Genomic DNA, 22,806 nt, shown 5'->3' with positions numbered 1-22,806 from the left:
CTATTCCCTGAGGCTTCTTGTCTGTACTACATCACCCATCCCCTCCCCCAGGCACAGATCTTCCCCAAAACACTTCCAGGCTGGTAACTGAGCAATTAGGAGGCAGCTGAGCCCCACCCCACCCCAACTCAGTTCAAAGCACCTGTCCAGCCCCAGTGGCATTTGTCCACCCCGTGGTGGATGGTAGCCAGTGGGAGGCAGACCACCACCTCTGCCCTCAGATTGGGAGTTTCCTGAGAACAGAGCCTGTTGATCTAGCATTGGAGCCATAACTCCAAGGTCACTAGGGAGATGCTGCTCCCTATGGTGGACCCTCAAATGTTTTTAAAGTGAGTTCTCCTCCTGCCTCCTTTTTCCTCCCACCTCCTTCCCCCTCCCAACTGTACACATATTCACAGGGCTCAACTTTGAGGTCCATAGTATATTTTAGTCCTCATTCCTCCAGCTCAGATCTGTTTGAAATGCAAATAAGGAACAGGTCTTGTGGCCCCAGCACTGATTGGTATCAGCGGTTTATTCCTCAAAATAGCTGAGGCCCCAGATACCAGATTTGTCGCATAAAAAGGAACAAAGAGGGAAAACTCCTAGGGCTTTGGGGCCCAGCATAAGGGAGAACTTTGGAGTTTGGAAGAAATACCTTGTCTTGGGAGGAATAGCTTTTTGGTTTAATTTGGTGGGAAAGGAGAGAAAAGCAGTGGTCCCTGGTGCCCAAGGAGGTCTCACTGTGGAGCCACAGACCTGCCAGGCTTGGGCAAGAGACAGACTCATCATCGGAGTCCTCATCCCTCAAAGGTGCACTTCAGCAGGGATGCCCCGAAGTCCCAGGAAACCTTCAGGCTCTGTGGGACTCAAACAGAGTCCAGTCATGTTGCATGCCCAGGGGACTGCAGCCTCCTCCCTTCACCCAAGTCACAGACCTAGTTCTTTCCTCCTACACCCAGTGAAGGTGGGCAGGCGTGGGGAGTTGGGGCTGTGGGTGTGAAGGGAGCTTTTCAGATGGAGAACAGTCCCTGGGATGGCCCCGGGCACTGGCCCCAGCCAGCCACTTCCTGCAGGATCCAGAAAGAGGGAAGAGGGTGAAACTCAAGCAGACCATCCCTTCTCTTTTTTCCCTTTTCCCGACTTTGGTTTCTTGGTGGAATGTTGGCAGCCTCTCTTCTTGGGCTATTTTTTCTCTCTGCCTGATGGCAAATCCAGTCTCCCTGGCTGACTTGCTCTGAGCAAACACTGCGTGAAAACTCCTGTCGAGGCCATGTAGTGATGTGCCAGAGTCCTTGGGGTGGCTGTTTCCCCAGGCAGGAGCTCCATGCTGCTCTCCAGCCTCCCTTGTGCTCTCACTGGTAATATCTGCCCCTGTCTCTCGGGCCAGGGAGCTTCCCTCAGTGCCACAGATGCATTTTTCCACCCAACCAGCTGACCCAGTCCACTTTTCTACCTGCCCGGGACTCCCACTTGTCTCCTTTCCATCTATTTTTCCTGAATTTTTACATTGAAACTGGAAGCGGAGCTCACACGTGTCCTGTGGGGTGGAGAGCGAGGTGAGTGAGGGTGTTAGGGCTAAGGAGAGGAAAAGAATGTGCAGGGGGAGCCAGTCCCTGTCCTGGGCCTTCACCTCAGGCCCTGAGAGGCCCTTGACCACTCTAAGACGGTCAGCTTCTGTTTTGCTGCCAGTTCCCCAGGCTTCCCATAGGTTCTATCTCAGATCTAGTAGTGCCGATGGGCAGTGACAGTGGCCTCCTCAGAGCCTGAGAAACATGATTGGGACTTTTAGGGCTGAGGCTACAGAAAATAAAAGCCAGAGAAACCTAAGAGGGAAAGGAAGGATCCAAGGATAAGACAAAACTTAAGGAAGAAAGAAAGAAAAGGAAAGGAAAGAAGAGGAAAAAAGAAAAAGAAAAATCGAAGGAAAGAAGACAGGACTGCTTCACCTCCTAAAACCTTAACCCTGGCCTGGGCATAAAATCAGGGTCCCCCACTCTGATCCATCTTCCCAAAGTAGGATTTAGGGTGAGTCAGGACAGAGGATTGGGGACCGGGCCTGGAATGGGTCTTCGTCAGGCAGAGCAGAGAGAGCCCCTGTAGCCAACCGCCTAGCCTAGGGTTCTTAGTACAAACCAGACTCCTACAGAGACCCCAGTGGCCTAGTTAAGACCCGCCTGCAGACTGAAGATGGGCGAGGCTCCAGCATGGCTTCCTCAAGCTGTGACTTGCTGGATACACAGTCCCCAGGTCTCAGAGAGAGGAGATTTGAATTAGACAATAGAAAGTTAATGGGGCGAAAGGGCTGGCGGGCTGAAGACCCCAGGGAATCCAAGACTCCAAGCGGGCTCTGGAACAGTGGGAGTTCCGCGGGGTCGGCCTCCTCAGAAAAGGGAGGGCCTCTCCGCTGGGTGTGCGGGTGGGAGACATCGGTGTTTGGAGCTGTACGGAGTTTAATATTCTCGAGAACCTAATCCAATTTGAGGCTATTAGGCAAAGTGCCAGAAAAGGTTGCACGTGGGTTTTATTTCAGTAAATCCCTTTGGCGGGAAAGACCGATAGAACAGGTTGATACTGGACCTCCACCCACCGAATCTGCAGCTGCCCCATTCCCGGCGAGGAATACGGTGGCGGGTACCGAGTTTGTCGCAGGAAGGCGGGAGGGTCTTTTACTCTCTGAGCTCCTCCACCCCTCTCTTCCAATTCAATTCACAAAACATGAAGCCAGAGTCGGAGCTCTTCCTACCGCACCTTCCCCTCCGCCCCACCCCCCGGGTCCCGCCCTGGCCAACCTCTCCACAACTCTCCTAGCATCTCTAAGTCAAAGACAAATAAAGCACAGCTTCCTGCCTGGGGTGAATCACGCGGTCCGGTCCGCTGGGAAGGAAGAAGAAAAAACCCTGGCGAAGAGGAATGCGCTGCAAACCGGGGCCGAACAGATGTGCCTGGCATCCCGGGCCCAGTCCTGGTCCGGCCCAGAAAGCCGCTCCTCAGACCCGCGCCCATGGAATTGCATTATGTTCTCCCCGGCCCAATCATCTTTTTACAGAAAAAAATTTTTTTTAAGAAATAGAAATTACTGTTTTGCAAGATCAAAGTGCCGCTTTCTGGTGCATCTGGCTGAGCGGGGAGATGGGGGAGATGGGGGAGGGAGTGGGGCAGAGTGGCGCAGTCCTAGTTACCCAGCTTCAAAGTGTTCTCAAGAATTAATTTTGGCTAGTGTATTTTAAATTTTCTTTCTCCTCCAACTTCGCCGGGTGCGCAGCGGGGAAGCGCGTAACTGCGCTGGTTCTGGGCGCGTGGAGAAACTGCCTGCACCAACTCCACTCGCACTAGATTCAGAGCCCTGAGGCTCCAGCCCAAAACACTGACTCCGGGACTGCGCAGGGGCGTGGTGAGCTGGAGGGCGAGGGTGGCTAATCGCGGACCATGGGGTCACCAAATACCCAAATAAACCGCGGAGACGCCACCAAATCGCCAAGTTCCTACCAGGTAACTGCCAGGGGATCCTTGTCAGCCTCCTCTGCGCTCCGGCAGGCAAGTCACTTTTGCTCTGCCGGAAGAACTGGGGAGAACTAGGTTAGGATTCGAATTATTCGGGGGGACTCGGGCCAGTCCCAGGCTTTCCAGGCAGAAGGTAGCGAAGATCTTAATTGTGGACTTGTTTCTACATGACAGGTCAACTATTCAGACAGGGCGACTATTCAGGCCTGGTCAATTAGACCAGAGCTCCCCTGAGCCCCCTCCCGCTTTCCAAGCGCAGGGCTTGGCATCTGCCACGCCAAAATCTCGCAAGGGTGGTCGGGGTGCCAGCGGCGGAAGCCGCGAGAGGTGCGCGGCGAGTTCGCAGGGCTTGGGAATTTTTGCGGCCAAAGAGGCTGAATCCAGGTTGGGTTGAATCCCGGGGAGGGGCCGGCCGCCTCTTGGCGTTCGCCGCCAGGTTATCGCGGAGCCAGGCGGCAGAGATGAGGGCTTTTTCTCGCGCGTCTGCTGAACCCACCTCCCGAGCAAGGCGCGGAGGAGGACCACCATGTCCCCACTGGGCTCCCCAAGCCCTTCGGGGCCGGCCCGGGGGCAAGCCGGAAGACTCGGCTGTTCCCAAACCGCGGCGGTCTTTCCTTTCCTCGAAAGACCAAGTGCGCAATAGCACCTCGATTGTACTTGATCTGCGTTATCCCTGCGTGGCCGTTTCTGATGTTTTAAATTTCAGATTTTCCTGCCAGAGCAGAATGGGTTAAAACCATGGAGAGCGCGGCTGCTTTTTTTCCTGCCCTGGGTTCCGCTTCTCCCCAGCCGCCTTGGGGACTGCATCTCGGACCAGAGAGCTGTCACTCCCCTGGGGCGTGGGGACAGCATGCTGTTATTCTCGATTCTAGATAAGAGAACTAGAATCTCTAGATAAGAGATTCTAGATAAGGTCCCTAAAACTTCGTTGACTGCTCCGAAATTATTGTGAGGCAAAATTACGTAGGACCTTTCACCCAAGTCGCCTAAAAACTCTTATTCTTCCCACTCCCTGAGGGGTGATTCCCCCCGCTTCGCACTCCCTTCTCCCGCCCATCACTCGAGGACGTCGCCGCGGCCGCTCGGGCAGCTGGGCGCGGGCCTGTGCGCACCGCCCTCAACGCGCGCGCCGGGCATCTCACCTCAGCCAGGCAGGTGCAGAGGTGGCGGGCGCGGCAGCCGTGGGTCGTCCGGCCGAAGGGCAGGAGAAGGCTGGCCGCCTCCTTCTGCTGCCCGGTGGCTGAGGGGGCAGGGCGGGAGGTGGGGGGGGCGGGGGGGAACGGGGCTGGGGAAACCGCCGTCAGCGGGTCCCGGCCCCGCCTCCCGAACAGAACATCCAGGAAACCTCGTAACTTTCCATTGTCTTAGGAGCTTCACTGAACAAATTGTCTCTGTAGCTCTGGAGGTACTTAGGCGAGCGGCTAATTGGGGGATCGAGTTGAAGAGCCGGCCCGGGCAGGCCAGGGAGGAGCCCCGTGCCCGCAGCCTGCCCGCCGGGGAGTGTGACCACCGGAAGCCCTCAACCGCCCGGGCACCGCGAGGAGGGAAGAGCACAGCGCCTGTGCTTCCCGGCGCCTCAGTCTGGGAGCTGCGCTGCGGGCGTCTAGGCCCCAGGAGGAAGGGGTGTCCAGGCCTGGACTCCTGGGTTCCGGATGGGCAAGGGGCTGGCTCCTGGGAGAGTGCTTGTTCCTTGGAAGACCTGGTGCCATAATACCGAGCCCAAGGGCCAGGTTTCCCGGATATTGAATTTGTAGAGATCCCCACCCTAGATGGTGGCGGGTGGTGAAGCTCCCGCTTCCTTGTCTGCACAGAAGTTACACCCCTCCACCCCCAGACATTGCCTTCCTGTCTCTGCAATGCACGCGCCTTCCTGCTACGTGCACTACCCTCAACCCCACCCCGCCCTCAGAGGTGGATTCCCAGGAGGCCCAGGGACTCTCTGAACGTCAATCCCCAGTTCTTCTCACTGCATGGGGTAAAAGAGATCGGCTGCCCTTTCTTGGGAAGTAGATGCGTGTGGGCGTGGACCCGACTCCCTGGGCCACCGAGTCGCGAACTAACCTTGCACAAGTCTCTTGATCACCAAGCTCACATTTATTTGTCAAATCAGGGCGATTAAAGCAGCCGAAACGGGCTTTTCGGTTCCTGGGGACCGTCAACTGTGGCACGGATTCCAAGCACATCGGACACGTGTGCACAACTACATTGGAATCCCTCCACCTGAGACCCTCAAACACCAGTGCACAGACCTGCACTGTCTTTCTGTCCCTCTAGCCACTTTTCCTGCTTGCTGGGCTGGTTTCTGCTGGGTGATTAACGACCCCAGATAGTGTAAGGAATTCGGCTTCTCAAGCTCAGCATTTTCAAATTCTTTAATTTGTCCCTTGGTGACCATTAGCGATCGCGGCTGTAGATCCCATCGGGGGCGGGTCAGGTAGAGCGAGCAGCTGATTCAACACTGTTGAGTTGGATTTGATTTCGTTTTTTAAAGGCGACTCAGAAAGCGGCCCCCGGAGAACTTCAAGAAGGCAGCAGGCGGCAAGCTGCCCAGGTCCTTGAGCTAGACTAGCCTTTTGGGTTGTCACCACTCTCATTCTTTATAAACTGTAAAGCGCTAGCAAATCGCAAAGCCCCTCTGGGCCTTAGCCTCTGACGTGGGTGGGGCAGACAGGTGAGGAAACAGAGGATCACAAGTGTCCTGACCCAAATCCAAAGCCTCTCTGGGAGAACTATGCTCTGGGTCAGGCCTGTTTCTGGAACCTGCTCACCACCGGGCAGCTCCAGAGGCAACCACGGCTTGACATTTTTCTAGCTGTTCCAGTTAGAAACAAGTTGCACTCCCCTCCACCTGTTTGCCGGCGAGACCCCTTTTCCCCAACCCCTGAGTCCTGATCGCTGCTCATCTCATTTAAAGAGGAGATATTATCCTTCCTGTGGGGCTGGCGGTGCCGTCTGAAACATTCTAGGTTGTCCTCCAAAGAGCTGCCACTGGTTTTTTGTTTGTTTGTTTGTGTGTTTTGTTATTTTTTTCCATTTGGCTTTAGTGGAGTTTTCACATGCTCCCTTCTTGCCCCTGCCCCCACTCTCCTCCCTGATGAAGGAGGCAGCAACCCTGGGGGCAGAGCCTTTGGAGACAGCTCCCCTCCTGGACCTCCTGGACTTCCAAATGCTAGGGGGCCTATGAGGGAAGAGATGAGAGGTGAGGAAGGGGAGAGCAGAGGGTTTCGAAAGGGAAGAGTCTTTGCCCTTGTTTTCCTGGGTCTCTCAAACTCAGGCAGACTCTGTTCAGAGAGAACAGAAATTAGCCGGGCTCCTGCCCTCTGGTGACTAGGACACTGGTTTGGCTGCTCCTTCCCAGCTTGCTCCTCTTCGGAAAGGGTATGGAGGCAACAGGAGGAAGAAGGTACCTCATCCTCTAGGTGGCAGCAGGATGGCTGGGGCACAGAAGAGGATCTTCCCACTCCCTCAGAGGAATGATGACTTGGGGTCTACCGGATAGTAGTAGTGAGACCCACTGGGCTCAAAGGTCCTGGCACTGCACTCTCTGAAGCACCAGGTTTGTAATTTCTACACACAGAATTGTGATTAAATGCACATTTTTGTAATACAAATCTAGGTTTGTAATACAACCTAAAGCATGAGACTAGTCTCAGCCAGATTGGGAACCATGGCTTCTATCCTTCCCGGAACTGGCAATCCTTTCCCATATTAAGACCCAAAGCTTCCTGGGAACTTTGGCCACTCTATGAAAATGCTGACTGAGGCTGGGTCTGTTAACAGAGGCGACCTGCCTGTTCCCAGGCCTGTGAAACCCAAGCACTATACCACCTATAGAGAGTATGAAGGAATGTGGGGGTGTGCAGGATGAAATTAGCCGAAGAACCTTTATAGAAACATGAGTGTGATCTGTGAGGGAAGTAAGGACGTGACCAAAGCAATGCATTTGCTTTTACTGGCTGACTGACAGCCTTTGGTGGGGGACGGATAAGTTTACCAACTAGTTGCAGAGACCTGTGCCTCTGGCAGGGATTTAGGGGAGGGGATTGCTGGGGGGTGGGGGCTGGAAAGCAAAAAGGGACAGATACAAAAATTCCCCTATATTCTGGGCACACAATTCTTTGTTACATAGATGTTACATATGCATATGCAAGCTTATTTAGTTTAAAAATTGCCTTGGAAAGAATAAATATACATGAGTTCATTCATTCACTCAACAAATAATCATTTATTGAATGTCTACCACGTGTAGGGCATTTTACTAAGCTCTCCTTTGTAAAAATGTGTGTGTGCGTGTCTGAGTACAAATTCATCCAGCAAGCTCTGATTTGGCTTCATGGCAGGTTTGTGAGACTTGCAGCTCTGAACCATCAGAGCGATGGGGCTCAGATACACACACACTTTGGGTCATTGCCAGAGGTGGTAACGAGTCTGCTGGAGCCCTAGGAGTTCACACTTTTCCTCCTGTGCCATTGTGGAAGTGGGGGAGGGAAAGCCTTGAGCTCCAACTTCCACTTCTGAGAAGTGGGGGGAAATGCTGAGAAGCAGAGTGTGCTAAATCCCTTTTAAATAATGCTTTCCATTCCTAAAGCCTGTTCCCCTTCCAGGAGCAGTCTAAGGAGGTTGGGAACCATAAAGCCTGCAACCAAAGAATTTCTTTTCAATGTATATGCCAGAGAGAAGGAGAGACAGGTTTAGGGCAATTTCCATAGGTGCACACTTCAATATCACCCTCTCACACACAAACATATGTGCACACAAATACATACATTGTAACATTACTATACAGTGTCATTGGCACACAGTGTAATCACACCTACAACAAAAGCAGAATGGGAGAAGAGTTTTTCCTACTTTCCAAATTCAGAAGCTCTGCAAGTAAGCTCAAAATACCACTTAGTTGTTTTTTGTTGTTGTTGTTTTGGGTTTTTTTGCAATCATTTTCTTGCATCTTTACTAACTTATCTGCTTTATCAGTGCGTGACCTATCCTGGACCTGAAGCAGCAAATGAACCAATGGCCCGTGGCTTCGGTTAAAATCCAATCTGCACTCCCTGGTGTTGAATGCTCAGACCCTCTGAGACGTATGAGAGCCTGAACAAGGCTCAGCAGGCTTGGGGTAGGCATTTGCATGTACAAGCATATTCCTGGGTAGTGACTTCGAATTCTACAATTTAGGCCAAGCAAAGAGGTACTAATATGGGCATTCGGTCTGGAAGTGCCCCCTCCTTTGTTTTTGGTCAACTAGGGTAGGGTGTGACAAAGGAGTAGGGAGGAAGGTAAAACGTCCCAAAAGACAGAAAAGCGACCACAAAATGTCACAGAAAATAATGCCGCTGGAGTGACGGGGGGCAAAGGCAGGGGTGGGGGTTGAACGTCAGCCAAACTCGTCCAGATGTGGCTGTGCTCAAGCACACCCTGCGCCAACGGCCGAGGCGGGTACAATTCTCTCAACGCGAAGGCAGTGACGAGAGGGCACTGCGAACGGGGAGCCTTTCCTTGTACGGATTCAGAGGAAGTGTAAATTTCACGCGACCTCCCTAATTGCCCATTCGCCTTAGCTATATCTAGTGAAGCAGACAACAGAGAAAATCATCCAGCTGTATCAAGCTGCAAACATTTTCACTTTCACCTTAAACAAGTGAAGCAAACGGCTTTTCCTTTTCTGAACATCGCTCTTATTTCTGCAACTAGTTTTTGGAAATGTAGCCTCGGACTTAAACGCGCGCAGTCATTTTCACTGCACCTGCACAGGTCAGAGACGCTCACACCCCTGCGGCGTTGGATCGCTAAATTACAAAGCCAGGCGGCTACCACCCAGGGGTGGCCGCGAACTTCCCTCCCCGGCCCGGGTTCTTCGGCAGGGCCCATACTGGTGCGGGCCGGTGGGAGAGGCAGCGAGGCTGCTTGAGGACCCCAGCCGCCCACCGGCGCTGCAGCTTGGCTGCAAAAGGGAGTCCGGCCGCCGGCCGCTCCAGCGCAGGAAGCGGACGGTGCCAAACGCACCCTTCGCACCTCCGCGCTTTCCACTCATCGGGGAGGAGAGCAGAGGCTTCTAGGTCAGGCTCGGTCCCCAACCTGCGCAGCGCAGGAGCTCCTTGTGCGACTCGGGCACGTCCGCGATATTCAGACGGAGACCTGGCCGCTACGCCTGCCTTTGTCCCAGGCGGGAAGCGCCGTGCGGAGCTCGGGTGGGGCTGCAAGAGGCAAAAAAGGAAAAGGGTGGGGGAGCCGGGAGCGGCGCGGCCGAGCGCCTGGCCAGGGCCCTCTAGGAAGCCAGCTCTGCGTCCAAATACGCGGATTTCACACCCACAGGGACACCCAAGAGCCTTCGACCCCGGCTCCCCGGCGCCCCGTGCTCCCTCGCGAGGTTTCCGAGCAGAGGCTCTTTCCCACGCAACCCACAGCGCTAATGCCCCACGTGGGTGGGCCGCGCGGGCGGCTACGGCAGCGGCGAGGGGGCAAAAAGGCGCCCTCGCCTTATTTCTAAGGGCTCGAGATGAAGAAGGACTGAGGCGCCTTGTTCACCCTAACCCAGAGATACCTCTTCCATGTCTTTTGGGGGGGGGGAGCCGTCTTGAGTTTTCACTTTTTTTTTTTTTTTTTTAGATTTTGAAAAGCTACGGCCTCGCCTTCCTTGCCACTAAGGGCCTACCCCTCTGGGCACAACTTCCGGAGAAATGGGTCCGCGCCGCGAGCTCCGTGGAGCCTGCGGGCTGTGCCCTGGGGCTCGGATCGCCCCCTCGCGCCGCGCAAACCGGCGTGTGGTCCTGGGCCCGAGGAGGCCTCCGGAGCTGGCCCCAGGTTAAAGCGGAGGCCAAGTCCTCCAGGAAGCTTCCCCTCTTCCTGACTTTAGCGGGTGCCCCCTTCTTCTGCCTGCACGGTGGGCCCGTGGGGAGAGGTAAAGCCTTGAGGAAGTCCTCCCTCATAAACCCAGGCTCCCCGCCGCTGTTTTGTGGAGCGAGGATCTGGCTTTGTTTCGGGCTCGGGGCTCTTAGGTTTTGCTCTACACTCTCACGGCTCGCACGCCCGACTGCACGGGCGCTCAGCCGCCTCCCGGGCCGCACCAACACATGCACGCCGAGGGACAGAACCGTCTAGGCCCCGGGCTCCCGCCGGCCGGCTGGCTGAGGCTGCGGTCCGCTTCCCTTGCACCGACTTTAGCTTCTAGCACAGGAAGGCCTTAGGAGCTCTTAATTAATGCCAAGACGTGATCCCCGTCGGAAACAGCACGCAGGGCTCGGACAGTCTCGCGCCCTGACTGCCAAGGGTGCGGCCAGTAAGCCCCAATCGCGCCTCGCTGCAACGCGTCTCCCCGGCCGGCCGTGGGGGGAGGCGGGCGGCCTGGGCAGCTCTGCGCCCTGGGGGTGGGCTGTGGGTGCCCGGGCGCGGGCCGGGAAGCTCCTGCGGAGCGGACCGAGGAGCGCACTAGCTTGTGAGAGAGGGATTGTAACGCTTGCGGCGGCCGCCAGATAGGGGCAGGCCTGGCTGCCGCCGCCAGAGTGTCCACGTTGGCCAGTGAGCACCCCGCGGGGTCCACGCCCCCTCCTCCCTTTGCTAACTAGTCCCCGCGCGGTCGTGGGCTGGAGCCAGGGCGTCTCCGAACCCGCGGGGCAGGCCCGGCGCGGTGGGGTAGGGAGGCGGGGACGTGTGTGTGTGTGTGTGCGTGTGTGTGTGTGTGTGTGTGTGTGTCCGGGTCGGGGTTGGGGGTCTCCGTAAATTCCCGGAATCTCGGGAATCCCGGGCCTCTGGCTCTTGCCATCCGCGCCGAGGTCGTTAGTATCCCAGGACCCGCTGTCTGCGGGCCCCCACCCCGCCGCCTCCTCGGCTTCTGAGGCTTTCCATTTCAAAGACCCAAAGGAAAACCTTTGTGGCTGTTCACAACCTCTGGCACAGTCCCGTGCTATCGCCTCCCGCCGGACTGAGAAGGGCGTGAGGCTTAGTTCCTGAGCGTCCTTCCCCTTTGCCCCCCCTTTTTTTTTCCTCACTCCTCAACCTCAGATAAAGAAGCTGAGCCCATCGAGAAAAATGTAGTGAAATCCGTGCGAGAACGAGGCCGAGGAAACTTAACAGTCACAAGACTGCCCCCCGGTGATGGTTTACAGCAATAACTTTTCTGGGTAACTTCAGGTCGCTTTATCTCTCTTTTGAACTAATGTCATCTGTGGTAGAAAAGTTACTGAATCCAAACGTTTACGTTAATCCCCCAAGAAAAGGAGAAATGGCCTTGAGAAACCTCCTTTCCACAGACGCTGAGAAATTGTTCAATTTGTCTTTCTAGCCTCACTACATTAACATTTGATGAGGGCACCTTCAAAATCAAACTCTCCCCTCCTGGAGGGGCAGACCTGCTCCCACCCATCCCCTTTTCTCCCTCCCCTTCCTCCTTGTTTTCTCTTTCTGAAACAATAGTCCTCCAGGCTGCTGGAGTCAGTCTGATGATATAATCCTTAAGGCATTCACGGGCAGACCAAGGGCCAAGCTATCAAAGGGTTCAGCTTCTTCTTTTTTTAAGCTGTTTACTATTCAGGAAATTTGGTAATTATTTTTTTTCTCCATGTAGTGGTATTACCCTCTTCCTTTTGATATTAGATCCTCTATGGGCCCCTAGCTTCATGCTGTAGAGAAAGGAGAAAGATGAAGGGGCTGAATTCTGCATCAGAATGTAATTTTCCTTTATGTCATCATTGCTGCTAAAGACCAGCTGAGGGCTTCCAAAAGAACAGGAACCCCCAGAGCAGGCAAAGTCCTCATGTTTCTAAGAGCAAAAGGGAGTGCCAGTTTCATTTATTCTTTTACACCGCAAACTTGTTTTTTTTCGTACTTCACTGCACCAAAATATTTTCAGTACTTTTATAGTAGGATTGAAAGGGTACATCGGGAGGGGCAAGGGAAGATAATAACCAAATTGTATTTATTTTTTTTAAAGATTTTTTATTTATTTATGAGAGAGAGAGGAAGAACACACGCTAGAGAGAGCACAAGTAGGGGGAGCTGCAGAGGGAGAGGGAGAAGCAGGCTCCCCGTTGCACAGGGGGCCAGGAAGCGGGGGCTGGATCCCAGGACCCTGGGATCACAACCTGAGCCGAAGGCGCTTAACTGACTGAGCCACCAGGTGCCCTGATAAGAACCACATTTTAAAAAATCATTTGTTTAGAGTGCTTCACAGTGAATCATTTTTAGGGGGTTTTATTGATCAGTGTTAATATCCTTGATACGTTATCAAGGTTTTCTCTGTGCCCAGCATAGTGCCTTGCTCATAACAGGAGGCATTCAATAAGTATTTGTTGAATGAATGGACAAACTGAGAAGTATAAAACAAAAAGGATTAGATATTTAACTACATTCGGTTAAAAACTCCTCCAAGACACATTACTTGTGTCATACAAAGCAAAACCAATTTTGCTAGATTGTCAGGGACTGACCATGTTTAATGGGTTTACTTTTTTTTTGGTCTGCCAGACTGTAACATACTGAGATGAGAGACTCAAAGTTAATACTTTGATTAAATACAATGTCTTATATCTTGCTGGGTATACTGGTTAATTATCTTAGAGTAAGGTGAAGGAGGAAGACTCAGTTATTTAAGATGGAAAATGTTAAGAGACATTTAATGTTCAGACATCCCTTTAGGCAGTGCCAGGTATCCTGAGGGACAATATACCAATATACAGTAGTCCAGGGGTATTGAAGTTTCTATTCAGATTTCTCCTTTAATTGGGTCAGATCTCTTCCTGCCCCAGTTCTCTCCAGAACCAACATCCTCTCCTCCCTTATCTTCCCACATTAGGCTATAAAACACAGAGAAGGGGATGAGTTAAGCTGAAGATGACTCTTCTGTGTTATTTCCTCCAATCGCCCAGCCATAACTTTTTTTTGGTTCCACCATTGTACGCTGTGATGACTGGTTAGTGGTTGTGTGGGTACTAATGAGGTCATCCCAAAGGTTCCATCCACTTGGGCATTAGTTGATTTGGTCCTATTCCAAGTATGTCCTTTTTTTTTTTTTAAGATTTTATTTATTCATTTGAGGCACAAAGATCGAGAGAGAGCATGAGCAGGGGGAGAGACAGAGGGAGAGGGAGAAGCAGGTTTCCCGCTGAGCCAAGAGCCCTATGTGGGGGGCACGTGGGGGGCGCCTGGGTGGCTCAGTCGTTAAGCGTCTGCCTTTGGCTCAGGTCATGGTCCCAGGGTCCTGGGATCGAGCCCCGCATCGGGCTCCCTGCTCCGCGGGGAGCCTGCTTCTCCCTCTCCCACTCCCCCTGCTTGTGTTCCCTCTCTTGCTGTGTCTCTCTCTGCCAAATAAATAAATAAAATCTTTAAAAAAAAAAAAGAGCCCTATGTGGGGCTCGATCCAGGACCCTGGGATCACGACCTGAGCCAAAGGCAGACGCTTAACCATCTGAGCCACCCAGGTGCCCCCCAAGTATGTCCTTGATAGCCTTTTCTGTAAATGTGTGCTGTCTGGCTAAAGGGAACTGGGAAAGAGCCACGCTTAATATATCCTCAAGGGAGGTTATATTTTTGGAAAAGGTATACCAATCAATTGGATTTACCAAGGGAGCCAACTTATCACATAGGCTTATGTGCTGTGTCAGACTATGTAATAAAAAAAGATGTAAAACCCACTTTCAAGGAGCTTTCTGTTTTCCACCTCTTTTTGTATTTTTCATTTAAAATTTCCCTATGGCAAACATAGGCACTCAAGGTCAAATTGTTGGTCATTCCTTGTGGCTTTCCAAATAGAAAGACTTTCTGCTTTCTTAAGGAGTCATCTCATTAATACCCTGTACCTAGATGTAAAGCATAAGGCACAGAGGGCCTTCCTAATAATGAATAGCTCCTTCTTTGATTCCTCACTATGTTTCTGCCTTAGCATGTTCAAAAGTCTCAAATATTTGAATTGGATGTTGGCTAAATTAGAAAGTGAACAGTGTTGAGTTTGATCCTAACTCCACCAAATCAGAAGTATTTTCTATCTCAGCCACACATCCTGCCTGTTATGATGGTGAAGAGCAACTGTCACTAAGGACTCTTTCCTTTGATCAGTTAAATTTTTTAAAAAGGATTAAAGGATGGAAAGCTGACTAGAAAGCAATGGAGCTGATAGATATTTTTAAACACCAGAATTTATTTATTCAAATTGGAGTTGTCCTTCAAAGAAGATACCCTGGGATTCTCTATCTTGTTCAAATGCTTGTTCAAAACATTTTTGGAATGCTTCTTTTGGAAATGTCTTTAAGAATAGCTTACCAGCCACATGAAAGACTGCATCATCACTGACTCCAGCATTCTTTTCCTCTTAGCCAGCTAATATGGGTACACGTCTAGAAATCAAAGCTGTTCATACTGAGGCAGTAACTCTAAAAACTAGGAGTGTCAGGTGCAAAGCAACATCTTTGCCCAGAGAAAGTATGTCACCTCAATGGTGTCCCTGTGACGGAACACTTAGCAACCAATGCAGTGCCCTAGAACAACCGTGCGTCAGTCCCACCTTCATCCAGGGGCTCCAGAGCTCCAGAACAAAGCAGCCCCAGGTAATCAGAGCAGATTTCTAGAGAGGGTGTGCCTGCCTGGAGAGCCCCGGGTATTCTGAGTCTCTTTATTCGAGAGAGGGCTTGTTCCAGGAAAGTCTCCCTATGTGGAAGTGTCTGAGATATTGTAAAACAGTCTCAGAGGAGGGGTGCCTGGGTGGCTCAGTTGGTGAAGCAGCTCAAGTCATGATCTCACTGTTGTGAGATCGAGTGCCGTGTAGGGCTCTGCACTGGGCGTGGAGCCTGCTTAAGATTCTCTCTCTCCATCTCTGTCTCCCCCCATCCCACACTTGCCTTTCTCTCCCCATTTAAAAAAAAAAAAAGAGAGAGAGAGAAGGAAAAGAAAAGAAAGGTCTCAGAGGAATTGGATAATTTAGCTGCCAGGCCCCTCATCTTCCTAACCCCTCTAAACAAAATAAACAAAACAATAAAAACAAGTGCTTTAGACTAAGAGTCAGACTAGCAGGGCCAAACAGTGAAATTATAAAAGTTTGCCAATGGCTTAACTGATGATGGATCATCTATAGGTTAAGAAATAACAACCCAATGGCCAACCTCATGTTTCTCATGCCCTCCCCACCCTGTAATCTTCCAAAGTGCAGACCAAAGAAAAACTACCTTGCTCACTACCCATGGTCACTACCCAGCCTAAGCCTGCTACCAGGGGATGCTGGAAATGTGGGGGATCTCATGCTCCAGCCTATACATAATACTGGCAGCTGGAGGTGGAGGATGTGTCCCCTTTGCTCCTCATTGTTATTTCCAGATCATTATCCCTCATTCCTCCCTAAAACCCCTGGCTTGGGAACTTGGGCCATCAGCCTACAGCCTCCCAAGACCACTCCCCTTCATTTCTTGAAGATTTTCTTCCTGGCCCTCTCTCATTGTCTCCAGCGCCTCTCTGGGCAAAGTCTTTGTGGTTGCACATTGAAGTCAATGATCTTTACAATACCCTAGCTCCTTCGACTTTCTCTTCTCCTGAGATCATCCTTTCCAACCCATATATCCAATCATTCCTCAGGCCATCCCTCACACTTGATTATCAGTACCGAGCATTACCTGCCCATAAGCTTGAATTCTCAGATTGACATCTCCTTCAATTCTTGGACACCCCTGGGACCTTCAATCAACTGATCTTGCCATCCTTCACTGTTTCCCCACCCCTCAGAGCCTCACTTCCCCCCTCGCCTGGTTTGGATGCCATGGCCCATTGTTAAACCCACTTAGATCCTTTGCCCACTTTGACCTTTTGTTGCAATTACCCAGTAAAGCCAGCTCTAGGTTAAATCCAACTCTTAACTACAGGAACAAACTGAGGGTTGCTGGAGGGGAGGGAGGTGAGGGGATAGAGGGATGGGCATGAAGGAGGGCACTTGATATAATGAGCACTGGGCGTTGTATGCAACTGATGAATCACTGAATTCTCCCTCTAAAACTAATAATACAGTATATTAATTAAATTGAATTTAAATAAAAAATTTTAAAAAGAAAATCCAACTTTTCCTGTACTTGTGCCTACACTCAACACAGTGCAATGTGGCTGGGCAAAATAATCAACTGCCTTGATTGCCCTCATAAATTCATGTTCTGTAGCCTCAAGAGAGCCCGTAAATGCTGCCTGTCAGTACCATTTCATTTCCCTGGTACATTCCCTTTCCTTTTCCCCACGACTGTCCCCTCCTCCTCAAACCTCCATGTCCTTCCTTGTCTTAATTCTCTGCCGTGGACTTTGATTCCTATTTCACTAGGAAAATTAAGGCAACGAAGAGACTTTCTACCACTTGCTTTTCTACCACATGTAAAAATCCATCTGCATCTGCGTCCATCGACTCTTCCTCCTCTTCTGTGCTCTCCCATCTAACGCCACCCTGTTCGCAGGTGCTCTGGATCCTATCCCTTCTTACTCAAGAACGTTCCTTCAGCAATTGTCCTCTCTCTCTCTCCTGCATCACCACATTTTCATTCTCTACAGGATTATTCTCATCAGCATACAAACATGCAATTATCCATCCCCCCCCTCTTGATTCCATATCACTATACTCCTGTCCCATTTCTCTGCTTCTCTTTACAGCATTACTCCTGCAAGGGTTGTCAAGGTCACTGTCTTTCATTTCCCTTTTCCCATTTCCTCTTAAACGTATTCAACTTTTGACCCTTCCATCCACCCGAACTGCTTTGATCAAGGTCACCAATGACCCCCACGTCGCTAAATCCAATGGTCCTTTTCAGCCTTCACTTTACTTGACACAGATTTGTCCTTTTCTGGGAAACAGCTTTTTCATGTCTTCCAGGGTAACACTCTCTTCTGGTTTTTCTTCTGTCATATTGGCCTTTCTTTCTCAGGCTCCTTGCTGCATATTTTCTCATTTCCTTCTACCTTGAAATAGGATCAGTCCTTGGACCTCCTCTTTTCTCTGTCCACACTCATACATGCAGAGATTTCTTCAAGACTCCTGGCTGTAAGTGCTGTCTCTATCTTGATGACTCCCAAATTAATATCTCTAGCCTGGACCTCTCCCTGACCTCTAATTTTAAATATCCAACTGCCCGCTAAACATCTCCACATGTCAAAACCAAACTCGCGCACTTTCCAGATTTACTTCCCCTACAGTCTTTCCCATTTCAGTAAACAGCTACTCCATGCTTCTAATTTCTCAGGTCAAAAACCTTGAAGATAGAACCTTGACTACTTTTTTTCTCTCAAATATCACAACCAATCTATCAGCAAACCCCATTAGCTCTCCTTTCACAAATGTATCCCAAATTTGACCACGTCTTACCACTTCCATCACTGTGATCCTACTCCAAGGCTTCCCTCTTCTATGGATGATTAAAATAATCCCCTAACTAGTTTTCCCACGTCCATGTCTGACCTCTATAATCTATTTCCCAACATAATAGCCAGCATGAACCTTGTCTAACTTAAGCCTACAATGGCCTTCCAGTTCCATTGCCCTAAAGTAAAAGCCAGTATCCTACAATGACCTGTCAGGCCCTGGCTGCACTAGATTTCCATCCTCATCTTACACTTCCCTTCTCATTCACCCAACTCTACCCCCAAAGGTTTTCTTGCTGCTCTTTCAACAAGTCATGTACACTCCTGCTTTTGCATTTGATGTCTTCTCTGGACTGGTCTCACCCCAGATGTTACCTTGCTGTCTTCCTCACCTCATTCAGTTTTCTGCTTAAATTTAACCTCAGCAAAACCATCCTTTATAAGCCTATTTAAAACAAGCACTCTGTATGAGTTGGGTAGGGCTTCCATAACAAGATGCTGCCAACTATTAAACAGGAAAATGTGTGGAGGTTGGAAGTCCTAGATCAAGATGTCAGCCTCTTTGGTTTCTTCTGAGGCCTCTCTCCTTGGCCTGCAGATGGCCACCTTCTTGTTATGTCTTCACACGGTCCTTTCTCTGGCAAGAGCACCTCTGATGTCTTTCTGGATGTCCTAATCTCTTCTTATAAAGATACCAGTCAGATTGCACTAGGGCCCACTCTAGCTGCTCATTTTAAGTTAATTACCCTTTTAAAGGCCCTGTCTCCCAATAAAGGCACATTCCCAGGGTGCTGGGGGTTGGGGGCTCAACATATGAATTTTCGGGGGTGGGAGGAACCACAATTCAGTTCACAGCACACTCTATCCCATTTTCTTTGTATTTCTACATCACTCATCACCTTATGCCTAACCATTTACTTTCCTAGTTCATTTATTGTCTGTCTCTCTCCACTACAATATCAATTCAAAGAGGGCGGGGATTTTTGTCTTTTTTTTTTTTTAAGATTTTATTTATTTATTTGACAGAGAGAGACACAGCGAGAGAGGGAACACAAGCAGGGGGAGTGGGAGAGGGAGAAGCAGGCTTCCCGCTGAGCAGGAAGCCCGATGCGGGGCTTGATCCCAGGACCCTGGGATCATGACCTGAGCCGAAGGCAGATGCTCAACGACCAAGCCACCCAGGTGCCCTTGTCTGTTTTGTTCACCACAGTATCCCTGGTGTCTAGAGCAGTGCCTGGCACATAATATGTGCTGAATAAATATCTGTGAAGTTATTTAATGAATTCACATAGTTACCTGTCTTGTGAAGCCATTTGAATTTGCAATGCCCTCAAAGGCACTTACAAACACGTACACACACAATAAATGAATAGTAATTTATGGTGCAAATTTCAAGGGCAGTAAATAGGTTAATGAGTGCCAAAGTACACATGGAATACTTAACTGTAAAATGGGGATAACAATTCCTATGCTCTATACGGGTTTGTGAAGATGTAACATGGTTATTGTTTGCCAAATATTTCTCCGTGTGTTAAATTAGGAAAAGATTAGAAAGTCACAAGAAGAAAGACAGAGACTTCTGGGGGCCAGATAAGCTCTCTCATGGAAGGTTCTTGAAGATTGACAGGAGTTAACCTGCCTGGAACACCCAGGGGCCTGTTAGGCCTGGTCAGCCAACATAAGCAGATCACAATGATGTAATCCTTGTAACATGAATCCTTGCTGGGGTGCAATGGTGGGGCATGCTGGAGCCTCACAGAGGGGTCCCTCTCTAGCCTGCCCACACAGTTCAATTTGCTCCCAATAAAAATGCAATAAAAAGCTCACTTGCCTCCAGACTGTTGAATGCTTTTGATTCCAAATTATTTGGAATAGAAATGCTGACTGAGAGTATTTTGGGGAAGACGATGGATGAAATATCCTTAAAGGGAAAATGAGGGAAAGAAGGAAAGAAATTGGTTGTATCTTACCAAGCTGGACGATAGTTTCAAGACCCTGCAAGATTTTAAAAACATGTAAGCCAGGGCTGAAGTGATTTCTAGCAGCAAATGACTTTGTTCCTAACAGTGGGGTGGGGAAATTAAACCCTTTCTTCTAAAGATGCTCAGAGCTTTGAGCAACACTGACTGCTACCTCTTCATCATCACAAAGAGTCTAGCATTCCTAAGTTTGGCTAAGTGTACTAACACTTATTTTAAATTTTTTAAAAAAGACTGTATTTATTTATTTGAGGTAGAGAGAGCAAGCAAGCAAGAGGCAGAGGGAGAGGGAGAAGCAGACTCCAAGATGATCAGGGAGCCTGATGTGGGGCTCGATGTGGGGCTCAGTCCCAGGACCCTGGGATCGTGACCTGAGCCGAAGGCAGACGCTTAACTGACTGAGCCAGCCAGGCACCCCTAACACTTATTTTATATGTTAGCACTATCTAAAGTGTTTAGCTCTGATGCCAAAGGCATAAGAACAGTTTGCTATGTTTAGTAATAATATTTTATGTAGCTTTTAGATTTTCTACAGATTTCAATGATCTGAATCATCTCTTCTCTTATTAAGAAGAAGAATGGCAAACTGATTTTAATCTGAAATAACAAATTCTTTTACAAATTGCATCCATTGTCTCCTTTATTTCCTCTACCTTTACTTAAGCCCATTAAATCTGAAGGGTATACAGGTTTTATACAAAACACACTAAGTCCAAGAGTCTTTATTCTCGGGCATTCTCCTTTCTAGCCCATCACCGATACCACATTGGTCTAGCCCAGTCTAGCCTAGAATTCTGAACACTGAAGATTATGATAATAAGGGTGGTGACAGCAAGGACGATACTTACCTTTTATGATACTGATGTCAGATACTTTCAGAATAACTTGAACATTCCTAACTTGTGTTTAATGTAATTTTATGACTTTCTCACCCATGACTTTAATCCATGCTCAACTGTTTTTATTTCTAGACCATATAATCCTTTATAGGGTAATAAGTACTGTACTTTTACTACCCACGGTATAAAATAACTCCCTCTGCTTATTTGTCTTTTTTGGCTTCAGGAGATGCTCATCAATTCTAATATTGATGATCAAATCTGTTTATCCTATTACAAATGTAGCTTTAGTTATTTCCCCCTTTAGGATTTGCATAGACCCACATGACCTAAATTTTTAGGTTGTCTTTAAACAATCACATTTGTAAACAAAAACAATCTAAGCTATATTCTTTTGAGTTAATCTGACGAAAAAAGAGAAGCAGACAGGAAAATAGACAGTCAAGGCAATAATTATGTTTTTATGACTGATTACCTATTTGCACCCTTTTCCCTCAAATGTAAATTCCTTGATAGAGGCCCGTTTTTATTCCTTTTTTTATCCCCCAGTACAGTGGCTCTAAAGCATTAACATTCATCCAGATCACCTGAAGGGCTTGTTAAACCCAACTGCTGAGCTCTACCCCAGAGTTTCTCATTCAGTAAGTCTGGGGTAGACAGTTTGTGGATTTTCATACCTAACAAGTCCCCAGGTGAGGATGATGCCCCTGGTCTGGGACCCATAATTTGAAAAACAATGCCTCACCACATAGAAGGTTCTCACAAAATGTTGGTTGGATTGAACTGAAATAACCCAACTGGAAGGAAGACATCAGACAAAGAGTCTAGTAAGATTTGTGTATTGGTTGGGATAATAGCTAAGGTACTGTAACAAAGAGATCTCAAGATAAAGTGGCTTAAATATAATAAAAGTTTATTTTTCACAGAACAGTCTGGAGTTAAGTAGGGCAATCCAGGGCAAAAAGATAGCATTGCTTACTGAGCCCAGGGGACCCAGGCTGAGGGGTTGAGTGCCCCCATCTTTCTCTTGTGGCTTCCATCAATGGGCCCAACAGGCTGTTCCAGTAAGGGTGTGTGTGTGTGTGTGTGTGTGTGTGTGTGTGTGTGTAAGCAACTTCCTTTAAAAGGATGTGTCTTGGAAATCACATATCACTTTTGCCCATATCCCATTGGCTAGAACAAATTCACAGAACCATCCGTTGCTGAAGGGTAGGCTTGCAAATGTGGTCCCTACCTGGCACTATGTTCTCTGCTAAAACTAAGGAAGAGGATTCCATCACTAAAAAGGAAGGAGAGACACCATACTGGGGCATGGTGAGGAGTCTCTGCCACAGCAGCTTGATGGCAAGTGATGTAAAATCTGAACCACAAGTACAGTAAGGGTTCTTTGTGTATCTATACATATTGTTTTCTGGGGGTGGGGATGGGAGGTGGGGAAGCATTTATGCTTAATACAGAGGTTGTTACTTTGGGATTTAGATGGATCAAGAGGCAAAAACTCTTCTGTATACCTTGACATGTTCACATGCCAGGACATCAAAGGGGCATCAGAATGTGCTCTCCTCAAAAGAACATGAAGCCATAGAGGGCGTGAGAATGGCATGGAAGTGATGTGGCTGATGTAGGAAGGACAATGCAAGAACCAGCAACTTGCAAGAACCAGAGGACAATGTAAGAACCAGAACTTCAGGAAGTCCATTATTTGTTAATTCCCAGGAGGAGAATCCATCATAAAACAATTCTGTGGCTCTGAATTCCCATGAGGTCTCATCTCTCCTTCTAGTATAAGAACTTTCTTCTGGACTCCTGCTAAGGAATAACACCCTTCTTGCTCACTGGCTCTCTGGCTCTAGGTGGGAACACCTCTCCCCAGGTCTGGTTTCTGTGGTCGTGTCTGAACTAGCCACACAATGTTTGGTTTTTTAAAAAATTATTATAGGAGGGGTGCCTGGGTGGCTCAGTTGGTTAAGTGTCTGCCTTTGGCTCTGGTCATGATCCTGGGGTCCTGGGATCCAGTCCCACATCTGGCTTCCCGCTCAGTGGGGAGTCTGCTTCTCCTTCTGCCCCCCCACCCCTGGCTTGTGCTCTCTCTCTCGCTCACTTTCTCTCTCAAATGAATAAATAAAATCTTTAAAAGAATTATTATAGGAGTTCTTTTTTGGGGGGGGAGGTGGGAAGGCTGCTACAAACTGAGGGAA

Source organism: Mirounga angustirostris, unplaced genomic scaffold (genome assembly GCF_029215605.1).
Source record: "Mirounga angustirostris isolate CCGP_5_RB_7025 unplaced genomic scaffold, mMirAng1.0.hap1 SCAF_4, whole genome shotgun sequence".
NCBI lineage: Eukaryota > Metazoa > Chordata > Mammalia > Carnivora > Phocidae > Mirounga > Mirounga angustirostris.
The sequence above is the reverse complement of the archived record's forward strand: the minus strand, read 5'-3'. Positions refer to the sequence as shown.